We start from the raw sequence: 27,319 nt of genomic DNA on the forward strand, positions 1-27,319 counted from the left end.
AGCTTTCAGGTCCACAAAAAACGCCACCATCTTTCCCTTATCCTTTCCCACCTGCCTATTGATTAAATAATTAAGTACATATATATTGTCAATGGTGCCCATGCCTTTTCTGAAACCCGTTTGGTTTTGTGGTATCAAGCCCTTTTCTTCTACCTCTCTTTCTAACCTATCCGCTAATGCCATCGCATACACCTTATATAGAGTTGGCATCAAAGTCACCCCCCTATACTCTTCTACCCTTTTCCCCTCCCCCTTCTTAACTATCGGCGCTATCAATCCCTCCCTCCAATCCTCTGGCCAGCCCTCCCCCACCCAAACTCTGTTACATGTTTTCCATATCCACTGCTCCATTTCTTCCCCCCCATACCTCCATACCTCGCTAACTATTCCATCCCCCCCTGGTGCCTTTCCATCCCTCAGCTTTCCTATCACCTTTTTAATCTCTTCCCTCTGCAGCTCCCCTTCCCCGTCCCCCTTCCTATTTACCGACTTCCCGCCTTCTGTTACCTTGCTTTCTACCCCGCCTAATAATCCCATGAAATACTCCCTCCACTCCTGATCTCCTATTTCTTCATTCACCCTCTTCCACTTCTTTCTTTCCCTATTAACTATCTCCCATACCTTGCTTTCTGTCTTTGCTTCCGCTGCTTTTTTTATGAATCCCTCATTTTCTTTCTTTTTTCTCTCCTCGCATAGCCTATTATATTCCCTTCTTCCCTTTCTATACGCGTCCCCTTCCCCCTCCCCCTTTCTCCATTTCCTTAGACTCTGCCCAACTTCCGCTTTTTTTCGCCTACATTCCTCATCCCACCATCCCTTTTTCGCTTCCCTCCCCCTCCCTCCTACATCTAAGGCTCGTCTAAACTCCCTTATTCTTTTCTCTATCTCTTTCCCTACATCCACTTCTCCTATCCCCTCCCATTTGACTTCTGTTCTAAACCTCATCCTACCCTCCTCCGTCCAGTCTCCTCTACTAGTTCCCCCTACTCTTTTTCCCTTCCTTGTCCTAGCCACTGCCCCCCTCAACCACACTATTACCGGGTGATGATCCGAGTCAACCCTATCCCCAATCTCTATCCTTTTGACCCTATCCCTCACCTCGATGTCTCCTATAGCGTAGTCTATCACTGTCACCCCTGCCCCTCCTACATACGTAAATTCCCCCTCCTCATCCCCCTCTATGTTCCCGTTCATTATTGCCCATCCTGTCTCCTCTAAAAATTGCACCAGCTGCCTACCTTCCGAGTTTATTTTCCTGTCCTTTGATTTCCTACTCCTACTCTCCTCCTTTCCTTCTCCCCAGCATCCTCCCCCCTCCTGCCCTGTCCTGGCATTAAAATCACCCCCCACTAACACTTTTACCTCTCCCTCTATCTCTTCTGCCCGCTCCTTCAATTCCCCTATCTTCTCTTTTAGGTCCCTATTTACATATACGAGTATTCCTACTACTACCCATTTTTCCCCCCCTACACTTATTTTCCTTGCTATCATGCCCTCTTTTACCTCTTCCCTCCCTCCCTCCCCACTTACTATCTCCCTTCTTACCCCTGACAGCATTCCGCCTATTGCTCTTCCCTTCCTATTTTTTTGAACCGCATACTGCACTTCCCATTTATACCCTACTGGCAACTTATTTCTAATCCTTTTCCACCCCTTCTTTTCTATCCATCTCTCCATTAGAAATATTACATCCCACTCCCCTAGCCCCCTCCAGAAATCTTCATCCTTTCTCGCGAGCCCCGCCACATTCCAAAAAGCTACTTTCCACCCCTCCCTTTCTGTCTCGCCTACTCCCCTCTCTCTCCTCCTTATCTCCCTCCCCACCTGCCTCTGTCCCCCCCCACTACCCATTCCCCCGACTGCCTTTCCCTACGTACCCTTCCCTGTGCTTCTATACTTCCCTCTTGTCTTTCCTCGCTTGCTGACCTTTCCCTATCGCTTTCCCCTACTTTTCCCCTCCCCTCCCTTTGCCCCCCTTCCCTCGCTCTCCCTGTACCGTCCCTAAGAACCTCTCCTATCTCATCCCACTTCCACATTTTCCCTTCTATCCAGATCTTTGCATACCCTATTCTTACTCTGTTTCCCCTTCTCTCCTCAATAGCTGCTATCTCCCTCAACTTCCATTTCATTCTTCTCTCTGCCCAGGTGAGATCCTCGTCTATTCTCTCCTCCCTCCCTTTGAGTAGGCTTTTTCTTCCCATTACCTGCCTCTTTTGCTCCCTATTTCCTAGTCTTGCTATCCATATCCCCTTTTCTCCCCCCTTTTTCGCGCCTACCTCCCACATATCCTTTACCTCGACCTCTACCCCTATCAGCTGCAAAATCTTTTTCAACTCTTCCTTTTCTCTTCCCTTCTCAAGTCTCGCTCCTCTCACTACTATATTTCCCCTTCTTTCTTCCCTTTCTTTGCTCTCTATGGCCCACTCCATCTCTTTTAATCTATCTATTGTTACCTGCGCCACTTCCGCATTCCCCTGTACCTGCCTTTCTCCCCCTCCTTCTGCACTCTTCTTTTCTAATTCTAACAGCCTCTCCTTTACCCTTTCCATCTCCCCCCCTCTCCGCTCTTCTACCTCTTCTAGTCTTTTACCTAGATCCCTTATTATTTCCTTCATCTCCCCCCTCTCTACTTCCCACTGCTCTTCCCTTCTAGTCATTTCGCCTTTAATCTTTTCCATTTCTTCCCTGATCCCCCTTCCCTGCCCTTTGACCTCCTCTAGACCTATCTTTAGCTCTTCCCTAATGAACCTTAGCATATCTTGTATACCCCCTCCCTCTGCCTTCCTTTCCCCCCCTGTCTTACCCTCCGGCGACCGGTGCACTTTCCTGCTTTTCCCAAATACTCTTTCTCTTTCCTGCAACTCGTCTACCTCCTCCTCCCCTTTTTCCCCTTCCTCCTCCCGCTTTCTCTTCCATAAGTCTAGCACCGTCGCCGATCCCAGGCTATGCCTCCTATCTCTCCCTAACGCTGCTACTGCCCCCGGCCTACCTTTCTTTTTCTCCTCCTCTTCCCTGTTCCCTTCTTTTTGGCCACCCGCGTTACTCATACTCTCTCTCTCCTTCACCGCTCCCTACCTTATCTATCCGCCGCTTACCTGTCTACTCTATCCCCCTTCTTACTCCCTAGGTGTCACTGCCTATTCCTATCTTATCCGAATCGTTGCCGTCCGCCTGCTCTTTCTGCCTAACCTCAAAACTCTCCCCCTTCTTTCTTTTTCACCCGCCCTTCCCTCCTATCCCTGCCTCCCTATTCCCTTCACCCGACCTCCCGTCTATGTCTTCCCCGCTCCTTCTCTGCCCTATTTCCTTTTCTCCTCACCTTTGCTATTCTGCTAAATTCTCGCCTTTTCTCTCGCACTCTTTCGCACACCTGTCACTCACATTCAAAACGGAAACGGAAGTCCTCTCCTGAACGAATAATAAACACATTATAAAACGACATTTCTTGGAAAATGGAAAAGCTAAAATTCGGATTTAAAGGGAAGGCGACATCAGATGGAAAATCAAATTACATCGCCATAACCTCAATCATCACTCAAGATGACAAAGCATTTCTGTTACCTGAAGAACTACAATCTGCAATGCTACACAGAGCGGTCAGTAATAAAAAAGGTTATGCAAATATCGAAACCACATTAAAAAAAGGGCACCAAACCATAAACGTATTGATAGCAGTGACAGATGAAACTTACAAAACATACTTTGACAACGAGGGAAACATGGTTTTTGGAGGCCAATATTTAGAAGAGGAGATTCAAGAACAAAAACCTGCGGGTACAAGATATTCAGAGGACCCGATTGTGAAAATCCTAGAAAAACTAGTTGAAAATCAACAAAACAATGAACAACAAAGTGTCAAAAAATTAGCAGAAACATTTGTGGTAAAAAAATTCGATGGAAAAAATGTTTATGCGTGTTAATGCATATAAATTTTTGAAAAAGAATCTGCTAGATTCAATGCGATAGAAGATGTAATTGAAATCGAGATATTTAGACTGTTCCTAGAAAAATCATGCTTGTACTCGTACACATCGATGATGGTTAAACTCACTTTACAATCACAATGGTCAGAATGGAAGCAGAATTTCTGCGAAACCTATCCAAACAAAGGCTGGTCTACTAGCAGATATGCATTATCATTCAAATACCAAGCAGGTTCTTTATTAGATTACGCAATAAAAAAAAAGAAAAACTGTTATTTGAAATGAGAAAAACAATAGATCAAGACACTTTGATTGATATTATCGCAGCTGGCCTGCCAAACTTTATAACCGATAGACTCAATAAAGAAGTAGTAATGGAAACAAAACGCCTATTCAATGAAATCGGAAAACTGGAGCACTTGGTCAGCAAGAAAAAGTTCGTAGAGAAAAATAATGACCCAAGAACAAACACAACAAAGATACAAAAATGTAGCATCTGTGAGAAACTAAAAAAGGGTATTCGTTATCACCTAAAGTCTTCAAGCTGGTTCAAGACAAGATACGATGAAAGTGAAGATAAGAATCAGATTAAAATTGTTGATAATTCAGAATTGGAATGTGAACTGAAGAATGAAGACTAAAAAAACTAATTACGCAGCCATTAATCAGAATCAAGGCAGTCTTGAATGATAACCTAGAAATATCCGGAATCTACGTCTCAGGATCAAACGTTTCTCTAATAAATTCAAGACTACCAAAACTGAAAAATAAGAAAATAATTGAAACCAAAAATTCTAATTTGAGGACAATTAATGGCGTGAAAAAAACAAATGGACTAGTAGAATTAAAAGTAAAAATTTTTGACATAGAAAGATCAGTCAACGTTTTTGTAATAGATAACGAAAACTTTGGTTATGATTTTCTAATTGGCCTAGACTGCATAACGAAGTTCAGTTTAGCTCAAGATGAGAATCTAAAGATCACACAAAAAATTCCTCTAACAGAAAAACTTAATAAGGGAAACTTTATAAAGCCTAAATTAGGTGAACATAAAAATATCTCTAAGGAAATAAAAAGGGATTTCTCTAATTCAACAATGATAAACATTGGAAATGAAGATTTAAATTATGAAAAGAAGCTTTGTAAAAAAAACAGTAGACCCTAAAAATGAAGAGGAAACTTCTGATTGTTTGGACAATACCATTAAAAATACTAACGAAATTCAAAGAAAATATTCAGTAAACTTCAATGAACATGTGGACGATAAGAGCTTTAATCTGTGCACATAACACCTAGAATATGAACCAAAGTAAAAAATATACGGATTAATGAGCAACCATAAATCAATTTTTGCCAAAGATAAATATGATATTGGAACAGTGACCGATTACGAAGCACATATTGATTTGATTATAGACAAATATTGCAGCAAAAGGCCGATGTACAATCGAAGACAAAAAAGAAATTGAAAAACAAATCTCGAAATTATTAGAGAGAAATCTAATAGAGGACTCATACAGCCCATTTGCTGCCCCTGTAACATTGGCATATCAGAGAGATGAGAATAAAAGATCGAGATTGTGCATAGATTTCCGGGATCTTAATAAAATTGTTGTTCCACAATCTCAACCTTTTCTCTTAATTGAGGACTTAATGGTAAAAACAAGAAACTGCAAACCCTTCTCTACTTTGGACATAAACTCGACTTTTTAGTCTATAATCCTCCGAATTACAGACAGACACAAAACAGCATTCGTCAGACAATAAGGTTTGCACTCGATGAGTCGTACCTAAGGCTAGCAGCGTACCTTCAATGAGTCAAGGGGTTATAAGGTCGCAATAAACGTAAGTACCATGCCGACATCCCATGTTTCGTCGTATCGAGGTTTCCCTACTAGAAGGTCCATAAATATAGGGAACCATGGTTGCGAAGGCCAATTTGGCACTACCGCAATACCACAGGCGCGATCTGCTATAACCTTTCGAAGAAACCTGAGCACCAATGCAAACGGTGGAAATGCATAAAAATAATCGGATTTCCAGTTGATCGTGAATGCATCAATAGCTAAGGCATCAAGATCTCTGTGCCACGAACAGTAAGTTTGACATTTCGTGTTAAGTCTGGATGCGAACAAATCCAAATTTGGTTTACCGAACTCCGATATTATTTTTTCGTAAGCCCAACTCGACAGTTCCCATTCTGTATCTATATTTTTTATCCTCGACTCCCTATCCACCTCAATGTTTTCCTTGGACGCTATATATGACGCGAAAATCCATATCTTCCTACATTCACACCATTGCCAAATCTTTTTGGCTATCCCGTGAAGTGCGGCATATTGTACGCCTCCCATTTGATTAACATAGGCAATAGCCGTCGTGTTATCGATTCGTAGTAAGATTTCACAATCATATAAATCGCTTGCAAAACATTTAAGAGCTATCAAGACGGCGATAAGTTCGAGCTGGTGAATGTACAACTCCCTCTCCGTGTTACTCCAAAACCCATGTGTACCTTCGCTATCACAATACGCGCCCCAGCCTGTTTTTTATGCGTCCGAGTAAATTTCTTTGACAAACCGAAAGGTTCTTATCGGTCCAAATGACGTCGTCGATGACATCCCCCTCGATTCGAGTTGGCTAGTAGTCGAGGAAATAAAGCAATGGACTGTCGATTTTTTGAGCAGTAAGACGGATTTTAATGCGGTTTTTTGCATTCGCTTCGTAAGAGCGCCTACAAACTTTGTGAACTAAATTGATTAATTAATTTTTTGAAAATGCATTATGGCATTAATAATATGCATTTTGCAAGTGCACTTCCAAGAGACACTAAATAAAAAATTTGCTACTCGGGGGTTTTTGGGGTCGCTGAACACGAATATCGCCACGGCAACCGTCTCCGAGGTACCTGGTGCCCAGGGTGGACAGTATCAACGTCTTCTCCTAGAGTTTTGGCGAAAATTGTGATCGAATTTGTGATTGAATTAAGAACAATATACTTTAATTGAGGTAAAAATGATAATACTCAAGATAATTCCAGAAAAAGACGTTGAAACGTTCACCCTGGGCACCACGTACCTCGGAGACGGTTGCCGTGGCGATATTCGTGTTCAGCGACCCCAAAAACCCCCGAGTAGCAAATTTTTTATTTAGTGTCTCTTGGAAGTGCACTTGCAAAATGCATATTATTAATGCCATAATGCATTTTCAAAAAATTAATTAATCAATTTAGTTCACAAAGTTTATAGACGCTCTTACGAAGCGAATGCAAAAAACCGCATTAAAATCCGTCTTACTGCTCAAAAAATCGACAGTTGGGCCGTTTTTAGTGCTTTATTTCCTCGACTATAGCGGGCCTCTCCAGTTTCCCGAATTTGAGTTACGAAGAGACATGTTCGACACCGATGGCTGAGACTTCAACTCCAAGCCAACTTTTCAATTGATTTTGCCGTTTTTATTTTTCCTGATAAATCCTCGCCGAATAAAAACGCGTCTGGCTTAGTTTTGTCCAGAATTCCCTTAGTCTTCTTTTCGAGAGATGGCGTAATACACAATCTCCGTGTAATCGTGTCCAAACTAAAAACATGTGCCAGCAGTCTACCGGCAGCGGCAAGACACTCCAATAACTGGTACTCATCGATGCCGTCTTCCTTGGGGCTCAACAGCAAAGAAATTCCAGTGCTCAATGCAGCCATAGCTGAACCGCGAATATTTTGTGCATTTTTGAAGTACTTATCTCGCTTCGTGGCAGACACAAAGAGTGACGACGCTACCTCCGCGTTTAATGAGGGCGCTTCCAAACGACAGTTGCCTGTCCGAGCATACTTTGCCAACTCTTCTTGATGTTCTTTTTTGAGTCCCTCTGCCATCCATTTTTCCCAATTTTGTGCCAAAGTTGGGTTGAGCTGTAATTCTGTTGTGCGAGATTTTTCATCGACACCCAGAATACGCAGCGGCTCCTTATCGAAAACCTGTACTGAGTCCTCCGTAGGCTGGCCCGCTGTTGTGTCTGTGCACTGACTCGCAGCATCCACTAGAGATTGTCCTTCGATGTCTCGAGATTGATCATCCTCTGCGATAGGCGAAATATTTTCCATATTGTCACCGTTTGCTGGCGACAAGCCTGTAGACACATCAACCGATTTCACAATACATGCGGTGTCGTACAGTTCGACCCTAAGGAAATGCTCTGCGAGATTTCCTTCGTACGGACTAAGCCGCCGACTCTGAGGCCGACTCTTCTCAGGTTATGTACGACCCGAGACAATTTCTACGAAATTGTCTCCGTACGGCAATGCCGTCCGGTCTACGGAAATAACTATAAAGAACAAAAGCAATAAATTGACGACTTGTCGATGCACCCTGACGGTTGAACGTTACTTTTTTTGTAGCTACGCCCGAGGTAGCCCCCGAACTTCTCGAGTCCGTATCTGAAGAGCTGTCAGGCATCGCATCGATCATCTTCTTCAATTTTTTAAAAAACTTCTCGTTTTTATACTCCTTGCTCTTTTTCCTCTTGTGCGATTTCCCATGATTTTTCTCGATGAAAAACTTTGAACAAAGCTCTGAACGTGTTACACTTTTACGCACGAAAAACGTTATGACTTGGAGAGGAAACAACCGCATCGCCATGGGGACCCGGCAGTGCTTTTTTGTTAAGCACTGAATATTCGTGACAATAGCGTATAAAAGTAGACGGTACTACGATGTAATCTCGAAAACGAGACTCGTAATAGAATTGAGAGTGGTGAACATGATAAACCTAGAAAATATCATAAATGACCAGAGAAATAATGAAGAAATACAAACAAACAAAAAGAATAAATTAATACAAAAACATAATATATACTACAAAAAAGTAAGAAAAAAAGAAAAAATTGTACTCACAGAACACTTTAGCTTGAAGCTTATCAGAGACGTTCACGAACGCTACTGCCATACAGGCATAAAACAAATGCAGAACAAAATTAATCCAATATATACAGCAAAGAATCTGACGAATAATATAAAAAAATGTGCAGAAACTATGAAACCTACACAAAGAACAAATCCAGAGGACAGGGTAAAATAGGTTTGATGTCTCATTTAGGTCCGGCCACAAATCCTTTTGAAATAATGTCCATAGACACGATAGGGGGATTTGGAGGAACCCGATCAACAAAAAAATATTTACACCTATCGGTCGACCATTTTACAGGGTAAACATATATTTCAACGTCGAAGACGCAAAGTTCAAACGACTTCATCAAATTTGTAAAAAGTATATCCGACAGCAATGAAATTGGTATGATTCTAACAGACGAATACCCGGGCATTATTTCTAAGGAATTTAAGGAGTTTCTACACGACAAAAACATACCGGTTATCTTTACAGCCGTAAATTTCTCTTTCTCCAATGACTTGAATGAAAGACTGAACCAAACATTAGTCAACAAAATCAGATGCAAAATTAATGAGAAAAGTAAAAAGACATTAGCATGGACAACCATAGCACGGAATTGTACAGAAATATACAATGAAACTGAACACACTGTGACCGGATTGGCTCCGAAATACCTTTTGGAAGGTGGTGATATCAGGATTTTAACAAAAGGACTAAAAAAGAGAAGATCAACTATCTAATATCGGATAGAAGAACAGCGTTGGAAAACACAAAAAAAATCACACAATTATAACAAGGAACGATTCAACAAAGACAGAAAGGAACATGAATTCAATGTAGGAGACTGGGTGTATGTTGAAAACGGAAATAGATTAAATCGAAAGAAATTAGATGAACTGAGAATTGGATCGCATCAAAAACTGGATAAAATATCGACATCCATATACATATATACTATATATTAGACTAGGCCAAAAAAATTGACTATTTTTTTTTTTGAAAAATATATTGAGAATATCATTCAGTATAGCAAAAAAAAAATTTCATGAAATTTTAAGACCTTAATATTAACTTTAAGAGGTCTATCATCGCTATTTTTGATTTTTAGTAATAATTTGATGTTTTACGTCAGAACTGTCGAAATATTGAAGTGAAAAAAATTTATGTTCACTTATCCCTTTATAAAATTAAATTCCCTACGAAAAAAGTCTGATTATAGATTTTTGTCAGACAAGCCGTTTCCGAGTAATTAAGCTTAATAAATTGATATAATTTCTCGATTAATTCTCGATTAATTCTCTGAATGATATTCTCAATATATTTTTCAAAAAAAAAAATTATGAATTTTTTTGGCCCAACTACTATATATACTATACATTGTGACGTGGTATTTCGTACCCCGTCACTTTGTTTAATTATCGCATTCCCCTAGGTGCAGATATCGCTAAAAATAACGAAAGCACGTCTGAGGCCAATACTCCAAAAATGAACGACTAATTATCTTTAAGTTGAATTCTCTTTACTAAGCTAATTGTATGCTATTTTCTAATTCTGTAATGCTCTACGAGAACCATCTGCGAGACCTTCGCGTCAAGATACCAGGACACTGCCTGACAGGGGTCACGTACCAGCTCAACATCAACACCACCGACTACAGACGAACGAATACCGCTGAAACCACTCCCGATGGATGCCTATCTAGTTGTCGAAAAGGGTCGTGCGTGATGCACAAACAGCACCTCCAACTATTTGAGACTTATCGGCCAGGAGCCGAACCACGAACGAATGCTTCTACCGCTCGGATGCATCGTCAGGCGGCGTACAGGGCTGTGCGTTAAAAACACAACAAAGCCTCCCGTCGACGATACTTATCAGCCTGGAGCTGAACCGACCCTAACATCTACTAAGTCGTTGACTATCCAATAGAAGACGGTTTTCTCTTCACGAACCGTCTCATCGAAGGACTGCGGCGTGGAATAGGCTAATGATATGCTGACCACGTGGATCTGGTGGATCTAGTGTGGGGATCCGGGTTGAGGGCCATCACCACCAGATCGTTCCGGCATTAGGGCTTCAATGAGCGAGGGCCGGGATGCAGCGCCGACGAAATAGCTACAACGGGGAGTACCAGTAAAGCAAGGAGTGAGTTACAGTCTGTCGCAAGTCCAGGAGACCGGTAACGTAACATTGCCGCACACCTCAATATCGCAATACCTGAGCAGTACGACCCCCCCCCTCTCACCAACGATACCGCATAGCTGAAGGAAAACATCTCTAACCACCTTCCGACGTCCCGATACCTCGATACCTGTCGTCGAGGGAAAAGAAAAACAAGCGGCGAGGGATTATCGCCGCCTATCCGTGGACCAGGCCACGCGACCTGCTGGTCCAATTAAAATACCGCAAATTTTAGAAAGAATCACGTGACAGCAGCTCGACGAAAATCAGGATCATCGCTCATCTCGTCACTCTACGTTCAGTTACTGATACTAACAGACGTGTTCTTATTATCGCTACCAAAGTTCGTCGTACCGCTATTGTATCGCATCGCATTCTCTAGTACCTGTTATATCTTCGTTTAAGTAAGTGAGGTTCCTTTTCTATTTTGTGAAGCCACGAGATTACTTGCAATATATCGTACCTTTACCTTTATCTCTTTCTCTCTTTACCTTGCAGTTGGTCTGCTTGAGCCAATTGGGCTCGTATCTTTTCTCTTTATCTTGCAGTTGGTCTGCTTGAGCCACCTGGGCTCGTACCTTATTCTCTCTTATCTCTTATCTTGTCCCTTTCTCTGTCTTATTGCAAGTAACTTCGCGACTGGTTGACTATTACTCACGCATTGTAGTGACTATCGCTTTATCTTATTATCTTTCTCTTCTAGAATATTTGAATGTCTAATATCGCTGTCTAGCAGCGCGTTCCGTTGGAGGATCAATTTTTATCTTAGCTACTGAGCATTTCTATTTTGTTATATTTTCTCTGATTAGTTTCTATCTGTCTCTTTACCTATTATCGTTGATTATCGTATCTTAGTGAATGTACCGCGGGAGCGATCTTATATCGCTGCGCGGTCCCGCTCGTCGTTCATTTGACATTGGAGTATTGTGCCGTATCGCATAACATCCTTTTCATTATTTTCTTCGCTAATATCGCTGATCGTAGTTGTCCGTAGTCTATTTGGTTTGCCGTACGTTGCATATTAATTATCTTGATTCTTGTTTGTCTTATCTTGAATTGCCTTTTATCGTACCGAATATTATCTCTCTTTCTCTCGCACTTACCGCAAACTGTAGACTACGTATTATCTGTTATTCTCTATATTTTATGCTAATTTTCTATTTGACCTGTCGCTTGAATTTACCTTGTAATTCATAACTCCCTGTCTGCCTATTTCTGATCATTCTGGTAATGTGATAACTATTACAATTGTTGTATTTCGCATGTGTTTATAATCGCTTATCCTATTTTATGATTTATTTGCTTACCGCTTAATTTAAGTACAGTATATCTTTTCTGTTCTGCCTATCTATCTTAAAACCGTGTTAATCATTACCTTTTGTTTTAGCGAGTAACAGTAGAGGAGACTCGGGATCTGGTTTGGTACAGGTCGTCACAATAAAAAACTGCGCGCACTAAATTTAGTAAACAAAATTATAATTTGATTTATTGGACACACTATATGCAGTTAGCGAATTACCCGATATATACGATGCCAAGAGCAACACGTGGTAGCGAATGCACCCGAATTCACAATTAGTTCAATAACTGCTTTAAAGCGAATTCTCACACATTAATAATTGTTATCAATAGTCAAATAATTAGTAGAATGAGCGACAAGAAAAGAACACGAGGTGAACTAGAGGTAGCCGAAGTACAATAATGGCGAAAACCGTTAGAAATCGCGTCTTCTTCCCCGTGAGGAAGACTCAACATGTCCCAAAGCTAAGAGCCAATAAGAAAATTCATAGCGAATGACGTCAGAGAATAGCGAAATGCGCAAGAGACAATGAATTTGAACTAAAAATTCATTGATTGGCTATCGATTGGCGGGTGATCTATGCTCTGCTTAGTGCTGCCTTCTTGCTGCGAGTAAGCCGAACTTCGCTTCGCCCGGGCAATTTGGGTGTTGACTGAAAATTCTCCCCCGGGTTGACGGCTGAGACGTCAAGATCTTCAATGGGCAGAACACACAGTTTTGCAATTGGTCGGATCAGTTCCGTGGTAGCTGTCTTCAGTGTTACTACGCGGGTATGTCCGTCCTTCCCTGGGTGGATAGCGATTACCCTAGCGAGTAGCCATTTTGTCGGTGGGAACCGCTCGTCTGTGAGGAGCACCAGAGAGCCAACTTTGACGTCGTTGGACGCCCGATGCCATTTGGAGATGCCCTGATGACGTTGTAGCACTTCGTTGCTCCAACGTCTCCAAAACTGTTGGAACAGTTGTTGTAGCAATTTGTACCCAGTTAGCGTCGATTCCGTTGTTGAAGGTAGCGAGGGTTCCGGTACAGCGGTGAGTGGTTCTCCAATGAGGAAGTGACCTGGAGTTAGTGGTTCCAGGTCGGCAGGATCTTCCGAGAGTGGGGCGAGAGGCCGAGAATTTACCACGGCTTCGATTTGTGTCAAAACCGTAGTGAGCTGCTCGTAAGTCATCAGATGCTCTCCGATAGTTCTAGTGAGATGGAATTTGATAGACTTGACGGCAGCTTCGCATTTACCTCCAAAGTGCGGAGCTCCAGGCGGATTGAACTTCCAGGTTGTGCCATCTGTAGCCAGTAGATGTGAAAGTTCTCCCAGTGATCTTGATCCTGATGCGAATTCAGCCCTTAGAGTTGCATCTGCACCCACAAAGTTTGTACCACAGTCCGAATATATGGTGTGGCAGATGCCCCGGCGACTTGCGAACCTCCGATACGCTGCGATGAATGCGCCTGTAGAGTAGTCCGTAACAAGTTCCAGATGTATAGCGGAAGTCGTGAAGCACACGAAAACTGCAATCCACCCCTTGTAAGTTTTCGCTCCACGACCCTGGAAAGTTTTCAGAGTGACTGGCCCAGCGTAGTCTAAACCAGTATGTAGAAACGCCCGGGCGGGAGTCACTCTAGAGGGGGGCAGTTGTCCCATCAATTGCTGTGCTCGAACACCTCGGTGTCTAGCACAGACTACGCAGCGTAAGATGTGAGATCTGACTGGTACGCGGCCACCAATAATCCAGTAGGATTGGCGTAACGCAGCCGGAGTCAATTGCGTTCCCCCGTGAAAGTTCCGTTTGTGGGCATGATCGATGAGGAGTGACGTCAGCAGTGAGTATTTAGGCAAAATCGCTGGATTCTTCTGCTGATTGTCCAATAGCGAATTTTTCAAGCGGCCACCGACTCTCAAAATTCCGTGATAGTCGATAAAGGGGGTCAGCTTGGCGAGTGGGTGATTTTTTGGTGATATTGTAGCGAGTAACCGAGCACTGTTGCTTGACCATTTTGTTAATGGGAAGCATCCAGTTGCACAGAGTTCCCTGGTTTGTTTAGCGATTGCAATCGCTTCCGTCTCTGTGTCAGCTCCTCCGTAGATGTCATCTATGTAGCGGGTTTCAGTCATTGGAGCGACTGCCAGCGGGTATTTGGATCCTTCGTCCTCCACTAGTTGCAGTAGAGTCCTTACAGCAAGATAAGGAGCACAAGTTGTGCCGTATGTGACCGTAGTGAGGGTGTACGCTTGCTGAGAATTGTCCTTGGTCTTCCAGAGGATGGACTGTAACGGCCAGTCCTTTGGATCTTTGTCAATTTGCCGAAACATCTTTGTGATGTCGGATCCAAAAAGAATTGGAAACCGACGAATGCGGAGTAGTACATCACAGATGTCTATTTGTATTTTTGGCCCAACGTGTAAGATCCCATTCAGCGAAACTCCTGATGAGGTGTTGCATGATCCATTGAACACTACTCTGAGCTTTGTAGTAGTGCTCTGTTCCTTGAGGACACCGTGATGAGGTAGGAAGCAATGTTGTTCCGGTAGATCTGCCATAGAAGTGTGTTTCATGTGACCCATGTTCTCGTACTCAGACATGAAGTTGTGGTAGAGGTCACTGTAAGTAGTGTCCGTGCTCATCCGCTTCAAAACCCGACGCAGTGAAAATTGTGCGGATCTCAGTGAATTCCCAAGTGCTTCTACTTTGTCCTTGAGTGGCAAGTGCACCACGTAACGCCCATTTGGGTGACGATAATGTGTGGATCTAAAGTGAGCTTCACATTCGTCTTCCTGCTCACTATAGCGAATGTGCTCATCATGCGGTTCTTCCTGGTCCCAGAATCTGGTGATCAGATCCGGTAGTTGTTCGTCGGCTGACACGTGCAGAGAATTGGCCGAATATTTCGTAGCAGTTGGATTGACTGAGCCGTAGACAATCCAGCCCAAGAGGGTTGACTGAGCAATTGGCGAATCAACAGGCCCTTTGCGAATCTTCTCATTCATGATGAAGGCTGCAGGTGCTGCTCCCAAAATGATGTCAATTGGTCTGGACTGCAAAAATTGCGGGTCAGACAATTGCAGTCCCAGTAGATGCGACCATTTCTTGTCGATAAGGGTGTATGACGGCAAGTCTACCGCCAACACAGAGAGAATGTGGGCCTGTATCTTTAGCGAATTTTTCCCATATAGCGAATGCAGCTCAACAGTGCATGAGCCCAATGTGCGGCCAGCAGATGAGTTGCCGATGGCCCGTAGGCCCACGTTTGCGGATTTCAGAGGAAGTCCCAGTTTCTTGTGTAGCGAATTCGTCATGAATGACAGCTCAGAGCCTTGATCTATCAGAAGTCTGGCTGTCAGAAGAGCTCCCGTTGTCGAATATACCCTGCAAGTTGCTGTAGCAAGTAAGGCTATTGTTTCCAGAGAATTGAACCCTAAAAACAATTGCAGTTAGCGAATTCTGTCCATAGCGAATGACCTAATAGGACTATTCTGTACCTGAGCTGCTCGTAGCAGCAGTCGGTTGAGGATTAGCCCGAGATTCTTCGTGGATGGCTGTGTGGTGCTTGTTGCCACAGTGGCGACATCTTGTAGTCGTGCGGCAGTCCTGTGAGCGGTGGCGTCCCAAACAATTCCAGCACAATCGGTGATCTTAAACCATACTACGGCGCTGTGCGACAGAGGCATCCTTGAATTGCTGACAGTACAAAATAAAGTGCTTTTGCCTACACAGTTGGCAGATGCCAGGTTCATCTGTAGCCTCTTTAGGTGTATAGTACACTTGAGCGGTGGAACCAGAGGGAGTACTTGCAGTCTTGCTGGAATGTGAGGGTGACCGTGTGATAGGGGGCTTGCCAGAGGTTTTTGGCAGCTTGGAGGTTAAAGCCTTGTCCTCCTAGGGTGAGGTTGGTCTTGAGGTGACTCCGATGGCGCTGATCTCCCAAGCGCGTACCTTTCCGATGAGGAAGTCTTGCAATTTCTGGTACGCTGGCAGCTCATTCGAGATGCCCAGGGTACTCTCCCACTCCTCCCTAAGTTCTGGTACCAGACGTCTGAGGGTGACGAAAACCAGGATAGGGTCCCAGTCCGCAATGGAGACTCGCAAGGTTCCCATCGCATCGATAATTTTCTGTGTCTGTAATACTAGCACGTTTAGCTGAGGTGCCGAGTGATTAGGCACTGGCTCTGTGGTGAGGAGTTCCTCCAAGTAGGTGTTTAGAAGCCGATGAGGGTTATCACAGCGCGCGACGAGGAGATCCCAAGCAGCAGGGAATGCCTCGTCTGTGAGCGGCACGTTTGCGATGAGTGCCAGTGCATCGTCCTTGAGTTGTGTCTTGAGGTAGGACATGCGCTGTGCCCCAGTGAGTTATTCAGCATCAATAATGAGGGTGGTGAATAAGTCCCTAAACCCACGCCATTTTGTATAATCCCCAGCGAATGTCGGTAGTTTTATGTGTGGCAATTTAGTAGAGGATGGCCCAGTCGCGAAAAATTGCGTACCATCTGCATGCCTAGGTGTCGCCTCTGCCTTCAGGGAGTTCACTTTGGCCTCCAAGCGGGTCTGAAGGCTCCCGTACAGCGTTGCACCACGTTGATAGACCTGAGAGGTGTGGTACTCATGTTCGAGCACTTCTTCGTGCTCCTCGTAAATGCGTTCGTGCAAGGCCTCAATACGGTCGACGGTTCTATTGACTAAAGCCAACTGGGCCATGGCCTGCTCGAGAGACATTACCTGAAGTGCCTCAGGCGTGAGTCTCTGATCAATGTTGGCCAGAGCATTAACCCGGTCCTGCTGCAGCGCAGCCTTGTTGTTGAGAGACATGATGCGAATAACAGTGCTGGTGACCCGGAACTAAGTTTTCGGTCAAATGATACGGAAAAGTTCTATGTACCGGTGTACACTGACCGCCAAAGGCGACACCCGATGTGTCCAGCGATGCCTCTGACACTTAGCTGTTCACCAGATTGGCACTGCACAGCGAATACACCAAATGCTGAACACGAATTGTTAACGTGAGAAATAACCCGGAGAATAAGCCAAGCACAATTCTATTGTGACCAAACCAGCACCGATCCGGCTCGAAGGACCAATGTTTTAGCGAGTAACAGTAGAGGAGACTCGGGATCTGGTTTGGTACAGGTCGTCACAATAAAAAACTGCGCGCACTAAATTTAGTAAAAAAAATTATAATTTGATTTATTGGACACACTATATACAGTTAGCGAATTACCCGATATATACGATGCCAAGAGCAACACGTGGTAGCGAATGCACCCAAATTCACAATTAGTTCAATAACTGCTTTAAAGCGAATTCTCACACATTAATAATTGTTATCAATAGCCAAATAATTAGTAGAATTAGCGACAGGAAAAGAACACGAGGTGAACTAGAGGTAGCCGAAGTACAATAATGGCGAAAACCGTTAGAAATCGCGTCTTCTTCCCCGTGAGGAAGACTCAACATGTCCCAAAGCTAAGAGCCAATAAGAAAATTCATAGCGAATGACGTCAGAGAATAGCGAAATGCGCAAGAGACAATGAATTTGAACTAAAAATTCATTGATTGGCTATCGATTGGCGGGTGATCTATGCTCTGCTTAGTGCTGCCTTCTTGCTGCGAGTAAGCCGAACTTCGCTTCGCCCGGGCAATTTGGGTGTTGACTGAACACCTTTAATACCGCGAGCTTGCGCATATTTCCCGCTTCTTCGGAAAACGTTCCGTTATTTGTTAACTCTCTCGTTTAACCTTTCTCTGGCTGTAAATATTGTTAATTATCGCATTTATCGTAATTGTATCGCAACCTCTTCAGCTACTTGCTTGTCATTAAACTTATCGCTTCTTGTTTAATATATTTGATATTATTCCTGCTTCACCTGTTTCTTATTTTATCTATTGGATTCGACTCCGCCCCTCTACCATTATCTTGTCTCTCTGAGCGAACTGTGCAAAACCGTCGTAGAACCTGACCTTACCTTTATCTATTACCTTTACCTTTACCTTTGTCTTTTTCTCTAATTATCTATTTTTGACGCATGTGCGTCTGGCGCCCAACAATCGTATCTTTCTCCCTTAGTATCTCTCTCTATCTAATTACTTAGGTTAGCGACTGCGCCGTAGGGTAACCAATTATCGTTCTATCGTTTTTACCCTCGCAAAAATATATTGGTTACAACATATACTATGTATATCCGTGACATGTATAATATGCGTGCATACTATATAGAATGTAACTCGTTCGACTTTTAGAATCGCGATATCTCAGAAATGATAATTCTTAGGAAAAAAAGTATTAAGACCATTTTTGTGGACGATTTTATGATCTACATTTTTGGTTGGAATTATTTTTTCATAAAATTAACCGTTAACGAGAAAAATCGAAAGAACCGAAAACTTTGACATTTGACCTTGAATAAATTTTAGCACACATGGGATCGATGGGGACTGTTTTCTTTTTCTTTATAATGGTAAACCCAAGGTCTCTACCAAAATTCAGCTCTGTCGGAATTTTTGTGTTTCGAAATGTCTAAATTGACCGGACTAAGTCTGATTTGAGTATTATAAAGGTTCGATATAAATAGTTTTTCAAAAAAACTACACCGAAATTTTGCTGTTTTTTTTTTAATTGAAAATTTTACATAGAAAATCTAATTTTCATGGCTTCTAACCTCGATATTCTGAAAGAGGACCCTTGAAAATAGTCGGGTACCAATTTTTATTAAAATCCCATTGTCCTAGCGTTGTTGGCAATCGGTCAAACATGACTATATGAAAAGTGTCATTTCGGGCATTAATGGGATGAGCCCTTGTCAAACATTGCGTAAGCAAACCACCCTCACCTCAACCGATATTAAATTCGAAGAAAAGGTCTCAGCAAACAGCGAATCGTAACGTGATTGTAACATAGGGAGAAGGGGGAGAGCGTTGTACGGGCTTACACCGCAAGCGGCGCTTAAATCGCACTTTGACAATTCTTCTTATGTTGCCCCAAAAACTGGGCCAGCTTTTGAGCCAAGTGCTACTCGAATGTTGTCTCCTTCCTACTACTCCGTGCCCACCACATACAAATTTTACACGAGATGCCCTCTTGCAACAACCTTTGGAATAATTTTAAAACAGATGAATTTTTCATAAAATTCTCAATAGTAATGTAAAAATAAGAACAAATGTTCTTGTCTTTCAATAATTCTATAATTTTTGGTTATGTCTATACCTAAAGTTTTTAAAAATATGAATAATATAGTATTATAGTAGAAAGTTGTTCCTTGAAATATTTGTTAAAATTAATAGGAAATTCGTTATTGATATTAAACTGTTTTAATTAATGAAAATGAAAAAATAAATGATTGTTGTTATTTTAATATGAAATATTATTTGTAATAGACACAGTTTAAGTGAATATGCGTTGAAATAAAAAAAATTGAACTTCAAACATATAAATCTATTATTCTTGCCAAAAAGTGGTTTTTATTTTTTGCCACTATGGTATACCGTTTTTATAAATCTGAAAATATCATAACGTTGTGAGGTGATATGTAATACTTTAAGAAAAAGATTGAAAGTTATACCAAAATTGTATCACGGTGAAAAAATCAAATTTATAGAAAATTTTTTTTGTAATACGATCTCATGAAGCTACTCAGTTTTTAATTTTCTTTCATACTATCTATTATCAGCTACCAAAACGTATTAAAAATCTATAAAAATCGGTTTAATCATGTCATAAAAAATATTTTCTTTGTTTTTTACATATTTTGCTTGTTTTCAAAAATCAATTGTGTCAGGGATCTGAAACTTTCAGGACCTTATTATTTTATCACTACCTACATATTCTCCAAGTATTATTTTAATATCTTTCCGTGGCCGATTTACCATAAGCAGGCTTTTTCTATGTGTAAAGTTACATAAATTGTTGGTTAGGCAAATTTTTAATCATTTGCACAGTCTAAAAAAAAAAAAAAATACAGGTATTTATTTGAGTTTCAATGCTTGTACATTTTTGGACATACTCTAAATTGCCGTGCCTTAGCACTGAAATATCCTATCTACGACAAAAATTAATATCGTTTCCGACATAATCAGGGTTACCCAGCAGCTTGCGCATGTTTTATCCAATATATATGTGATGGTTAATTCATTCCCTGTACCCACACTCTCTCGTAAATAATCCAACCATTTCGTTTCTATCAGAACAAGTGTTTTATTAGAATTATGTACATTATTTACATGAAGTTCAATTCCCATTATTACGAGTATTACCTGTAAGACCAAGAAACGACAATTAAGCTATATATTCACTGTTAAGTTTCTCCAACAAAGTTTTAATAATTTGCGGGATCTCTTTTGAGAACCTTTCCCTCTCTCATGTTACTTGGCCCACTGCCCCTGCTCCTGTTCTGTCTTATCGAATCATTATAACGTGCTAATAAAATACATTATTTTATTACATATCTATATTATGTGTTTCGTTGAATAAATTTTATTTTTAAAACATAAACACACAATCACGGATTTCGATGAATGTGTATGTTAAGACAAATTGTAATTATTTTTTTTGGACTCACCTGTCTTTTCATTCCTTTAGCAATATCTTCCTATCATTGGTCTTTCCTCTGCTGGTTTGAATACTTCGGGACACTCATGTCGTAAAATTCAGTGTACGACTGCCTGAATATGAAGTGAAGTTTATAAATTAATGTATAAACTAACAGTCGCGCCAAGTACTTTTTTTTGTTTTTGTTTTGTTTTGTTATAATTTTTTTAAATTAATTCAGTATTACAATTTTTATTTTTGTTTCATTTTATTTTCTATTATACATTTTATATCTATTATTTTGTGGTTTAGAGAAAAAGCTGAACTCGCTAAGTACTTTTTATTTTTTTGATTACATTTTTTACATTTTTTACATTGAATAAGATGTTTGCGTTTTTGAATTGAAGCACCTCAGCTCAATAATCACTATATGATTGAAAAAATGAATGACGTTAAATCAGCAAACCATATGTGCTTGGCGGCACATGCTTCAGATGTTATCAATTTATTTCACAACTTTTTGCAAAGGATATGTAGAAGACTATATACTTTATTATATGAGAGCGGACTTGATTCAAATTTTTGTACATAATTTTTTTGTATATTTTTGAGTTTCATTATACATTTCTTTTTGTGGGGATATAGATGAAGCTACGTATGTAAATGTACTTGTCTCCAGTTTTTTACACCATTTTTGGTGTTTTGGGGTTTATTTCACGACTTTTTGCAAAGTATTGCTATTTTTTTATTTTGAATTACTGAGAGTAGCCTCACTTTGATTCTATTATAATGTTGTATAGTTAAGGTTGTAATAAAGCCCTCCTCCTTTCTCATCCGGGCTTGGAACCGGCAAACGGCGGAGTTTCTAGCAACGAACCTTGTGCATAGTGGATTGTGTTATCGTTAGACGGCGAAGTCTGTGGACTAAGTAGAAAATCAGGTCCCTGTACAGAAAAAAAATGCAGAGCAGAAAGAACTATGTACGCATTCTTTGTCTTTTTTTCATCTCCACGTCTTCAATTCTTTTCAAATATCTCATTATTGGACGAGTTACTTTTCAATATGTTGTTAGAATAAAAACGCCTTTCGCGGTTTTTTTTTATTTATCTTTTCTTTATTTATTCATCTATTTTTTTTTCTTTTTATACATACAAAGCAGCATTTGGCTGCTTTTTCACGTGCAGCAAACACCTGGATGCAGCATGCTCTGATTGGTCAATTCACCAAAATCACCACATGGCGATGTCTCACACTTGGTGAATTTGGTGAATCGACCAATCAGAACATGCTGCATCCAGCTGTCTACTTCACGTGAAAAAGCAGCTTAAGCCCCCAGAATTGTGTAAAATATGTCGCACTACGCTCTAGACGGAAAAAGATCCCATATTAACGGCTGACATGGAGTTAGGTTAAGCCCGTCGCACACGGTACTTGTTTTTTACGTGCAGGAGGCGAATTACGTACAAAATCGAATTCGATATCGACAAGCGACAACATGCAGTCCCATCTTTGTATGCAATTCTTTTAGAGCCCATATAGTATTCGCCTATGACTAACAAGCATAAACCGTGATAAACGGCAGAGCGATAGCGCAAGGAAGTCGATTAATCGAATTTGATTGTGCACGTAATTGCTTGCATACTATTGACAAAACCGTGGACAAAACACATCAAGCAAGCAATCCAGCACGTAAATATCACAAAAACAGACACCGTGTGCGGCTGACTTCAGTCTCGTTGCCGGGTGTCATGGCGACTTCCATGCGTAAATAATCATAATAATAAAAAGTGTGTGATGACGACGACGAAATTCCATAATAATGAATGAAACGAAGTCGATCATATTATAAAGCGATATCGGCGATATTCTTATAGCTACAGCCTTCGTTATAGTCTCAATGAAAAGACAAAAAAAAGAAGAAATATACACTAATCGATTTTCTCCGAGACTCTATAATTCGTTGGTTATGAGGAAAATGAATTTTTGTATATAGATATAGTCCTGTGTGTAAGCAAGTTGTGCGGAGTAAGAGCGTCGCCGGCCGTCGAGAAAATGTACTTGTCTCGAGCCGTGACCGCGACGCTTGATGTACAAACTATTACAACGGAAAGACCTATTCAAGAGTTCAAAATACCAATTAACGCAACTTCGCTTTGCGGCAGTAGCTTTAATTATTCTTGTTTGTGTTAGTTTTCAAATAAGGTCACGCAATATGGGTATTGGAATAATACAGATAGACTGTTATTTAATAAGAATTAGTTCACACGATACAGTTTAAAACAAAACGACGCCGCGACCCAAGCACTCACCGGACGAGCGCGTTTAAACATAGACTGCGGATGTACAGTAAGATGCCCATGCTTATAACGTACAGCCTATTTGTCCAGTTTACTGGTTACTCGGCACGCAGTGCCCCTGGCAGGCTTTTATATGCAGTGATATTTCTGACAGTTTGTTTTCTGGTAGCTCTTTTCGTCATGACAACAATATAATGCAGATTTGATTACGTCGACATCAAATATAATTTTTGCGATTGTCGTTTGTTATTAATTGCTTGACTACATCATTGTCTAGACGCCTCTGCGATAGAAAACGATGCGATTCAATTAACTATAATTTTTCAAATTATCATCACACATGGTGCTATAAGAAAAACATTAGTTTAGATCGGAAAATGACTTTTGTTAAGTTCGACGAATCTCTATTGATTGTTGGCTCTCTAGTATCAGAAAAACATGCTTTTATAACAATATCGATTTCACCACAACCCTTAACAGACACCCTTAAAATCTCATTTTTCAACAGATACCTTAAGGTCCTTTTGCGTCAATTGCCGATTTAGAAGTGTTATTGTTTATTCGTGAATCTAAAGAAAAAAAAATATATTATACAGGATGTCCCTAAATTGGGGGACACGGACCAGCCAGCGTTATACCTGACTCAAATCCAACCGAGAATTTCTTTGCCGCAAGCTCGTCCGACGCATAGTTTTTGAATTATGAGCGATAGCGTTAGGCCAATCAGAGTGCACCATTTCATCTGGATTTGCCGCCACGGAAATTGCTGTTTTGTTCGTCTGGGTGAATTATTATTATTCGTTTACGAATTAAATATCGGCACCTCCCCTCTCTCGCTGCTGTACCGCTTCTCGGGCGCTGACCTCGGTATTGTTGCCGCGGCACACGCTGCCGGCCGCACATCCATGGGCGCACACTTGTTTGTGCAAACAGAAGCGCATCCTCAGCTTGACAATGCTACGAAACACACATCTACGAGTGAAAATAAAAATGAATCTCCAAATAAATCAGCGGATTTAAGATTTAATGTTATAAAACACTTCCAATCATCGATGTATGCATAAAACTAGAGATTTTAGATGATTAATATGCCGTTAGGGTTCATAATTATTCATTCAATCAATCTGAATTATGGTTTCCAAACATTTTTTGTGTCTTTGCAACATAATTTTTCCACTAGTTTGAAATTCATCATTGACTTTCGATTTTTCAATAATGCGAGGGAACAACAACTCGCTGAATTGACGGGTCAATAGGTTTGTAAATCAATTACAATTCACCTGAGTTAACACAAAATAACTGAATAAATGAGAATTCACTGAATCACTAAAAATGATAACCGAAATCATGAGAATTATTTGAGATATAACTGAATTAGGAAGAGTTGTAATAAGTCAAGTTACTTTGAATAACTTTAGATTCGTGCCAAAATTTTATGTTTAGAGAGAAAAATAATTAAATTCAAATAAAAAAGTAATTTTAAATCAAGAAGAAGAAAATTTCCAAATACCTGAATTCAAATGAAGCAATTTCAATTTAATAAATCTATCCGAATTTGAGGAAAAATAATTATTATTATTTGGACCACAAAAATGAAGTCGAATTACATGAATAAATTCAATTAATTCAACTCGAAAAAATATGGTGTCATTCAAATTCCTAGTTATTTCCTCGTCGATTCAATGTGGGTCTGGAGCCGCTTGTTTACTCACACGAACGATGCAATACAGTATCGATGTATGTGATTTGAGTATCAATTGCTCAAAATTTATCAAACTTAAAAATATTTTGAATAAGACTATGAATTATCAAAATAATTCTTCTGATATCAAGACTACACGCAAAAGTTTACCAAATTGATTAATTTTTATCAATTCAATCGAGCCGTGTCCGATTATTTTGTTGAAATCGATTAATGGATACATCGATTATTCTCAGATAAGTGGCCATCACTAGCATTGATCTCAACAATTTCAACGTTACTTGCCACTCCAGACCCACATTGAATCGACGAGGAAATAACTGGGAATTTGAATGACACCATATTTTTTCGAGTTGAATTAATTGAATTTATTCATGTAATTCGACTTCATTTTTCTATTCCAAATAATAATTATTATTTTTCCTCAAATTCGGATAGACGAATTTTAGACAAACAATTCTCGGAATCGTCCAACGAGTTTCGACTTGACGGCGAGCGGCCTGCCGACAACGGATTGCGGTGCGACGTCGAATTCTGGAAGGTTCTGAAATTTGTATGCAGCTGCTTCGACCCTGAACGAATGTAGGCTGACAAACAATGCGTTCGACAAGTTTCGACTTGACGACGAGCGGTCCGGGACCGTGAGAAAGAGCTTCTTTGACCCTGAAAGATTCTCGGAATCGTCCGACGAAAACAATACTAGGAATCGTCCGACGAGTTTCGACTTGACGGCGAGCGGCCTGCGGACAACGGATTGCGGTGCGACGTTGGATTCTGGAAGGTTCTAACGTACAATCGAAGACACATCATTTCGATAGCTTCTAGAAGTTTTTCAAGGATTCTGTGTGCCTGGTGAGAGGAATACGGTTATAAAAGGTTGAAATTCAGGTCCGAAAGACAGTCTTGCACCTTCAGCTCTCATGAAGAGAACTCCAAATACAGCAGAACTAAATTTTCTTCTCGCGAATGAGAAGTGCTTTGGAACAACAAGGTGAATTGAAGAAACGACTGGAACTGCTCATCAAGAATATTGGAGAAGTAAAACATCTGCTGAAAATCAGATCTGACCTCAATCAACTCACAAGAGATCTTGAGCGCATACCACTCGACAGTAACGATCGTGGACTTTTTAAAATTGAACGAAGTCGCTCGCCTGGAGACACTTCTGCCCTTGAAAAAGCTTTCGGACCTCGAAGTATACTTCGGATACCGAGTCAGTGGCGTTCGTCGGGTTAAAACGAAATTTGGTGATAAAATCGTTCTGGACTTGGAGGACTCTTTCACGATTTTTCTACCGAACCGACTGACCAAGGCCCTCCAAGAAGATGAGGATTTATCCCAGAAGGTGACGACAGCCAGTGAGGAGATACGCTTGCATCTACGCTATCTTGGCGGACCGTACGGTCAACTTGAATTCGTATACGTATAATCTGAGTATCACATTCAAATATCCAGTGTCCTGCGGATGACTTACGTTCAATGAACAAAAGAAAAAAAAAAAGATTGAAATTATGAATATTTTTTTATTTATCCCCTAACCATCTTGTATACCTTCAGTCCTACGTACGTTTTGTACCTTGTGATTGCATCTAGAATTAAGTCTTAAAATCTAAGAAAATGCTACTTCGAACACCACTAAGCAACGATGGAGAGTATCGAGCTGCGTTTGCGTCTTGTAACTGTAATGGGAACTCTACGATGAAGTTTGGACGGGTTCAGACAAGACCAGAGTGCAGGGTCGACCGATAGCTGCGGTAGTATACATTCAGAGCCAAGGATCTGAGGTGTTGGGTTACTATCACTCTAGGAATGCAAAACATGATGACGTTGGTGTACAGATTAGTACAGAATGAGATGTAAGATTGAGGCGCAGTTGAGATTTCGTTTGACAAGTTTTTATTAATTTTATGAAAAAAAGTATTAAATATATAGATATATATTCGGTTTCTCAACAAAATTTTACGAAAGGTTTCAACGATTGGAGAAAAGACGAGGATTATCACAACGATCGGACTCTTGAAAGCGCTCGCGGAAAAATTCTAACGTCTTCAGAAAACGGATGGAGGTACGCGGTTGACAAAAATAATACTTGGAATCGTCGAGTTTCGACTTGACGTTGAGCGGCCCGCGGTCAAAGGATTTCGGTGCAACGTCGAATTATGGAAGTTTCTGAAATTTGGATTTAAAAACGGTTGGTATTGATGATAAAAAAATATTTTATTGGGAAAAAGTTGAGCTAGTGAGTACGAGAGAGGATCAAAATACGATGTCGTTCAAGAATCTGTTCTGTACGACGTTGAATTCTGGAAGTTTCTGAAATAAACTCTTAACTAACAGGATAGAGGTTCTGAATTAAAAACGGATCGTGAAACAATGACTGCAAGATCTGATATTTATTTGATGAAATTAAGAATCTGTTTCGTGGAGCCAGATATCCCCTGATTCGTCGTAACTTAAACGTATCAAAATAATAACGAAGACAAAAAAGGTCTGTACATTGCGAACTACAGCATAAAGTCGTGA

General features: G+C 40.9%; 1 protein-coding gene and 1 long non-coding RNA gene across 2 annotated transcripts in view; both read left to right on the forward strand.

Annotated features, from left to right (window-relative positions):
• The window catches only part of LOC124294604, a 71,257-nt gene that overhangs the window by 13,911 nt on the left and 30,027 nt on the right, over window positions 1-27,319 (forward strand). The gene's annotated exons all lie outside the window — the stretch shown is intronic.
• Window positions 1,864-14,096, forward strand: LOC124294702. The gene is made up of 3 exons (XR_006904628.1): window positions 1,864-1,873; window positions 12,099-12,103; window positions 13,370-14,096. It is a non-coding gene; the product is annotated as an uncharacterized LOC124294702 (long non-coding RNA).

This window comes from Neodiprion lecontei, chromosome 1 (genome assembly GCF_021901455.1).
Source record: "Neodiprion lecontei isolate iyNeoLeco1 chromosome 1, iyNeoLeco1.1, whole genome shotgun sequence".
Taxonomy (NCBI): domain Eukaryota; kingdom Metazoa; phylum Arthropoda; class Insecta; order Hymenoptera; family Diprionidae; genus Neodiprion; species Neodiprion lecontei.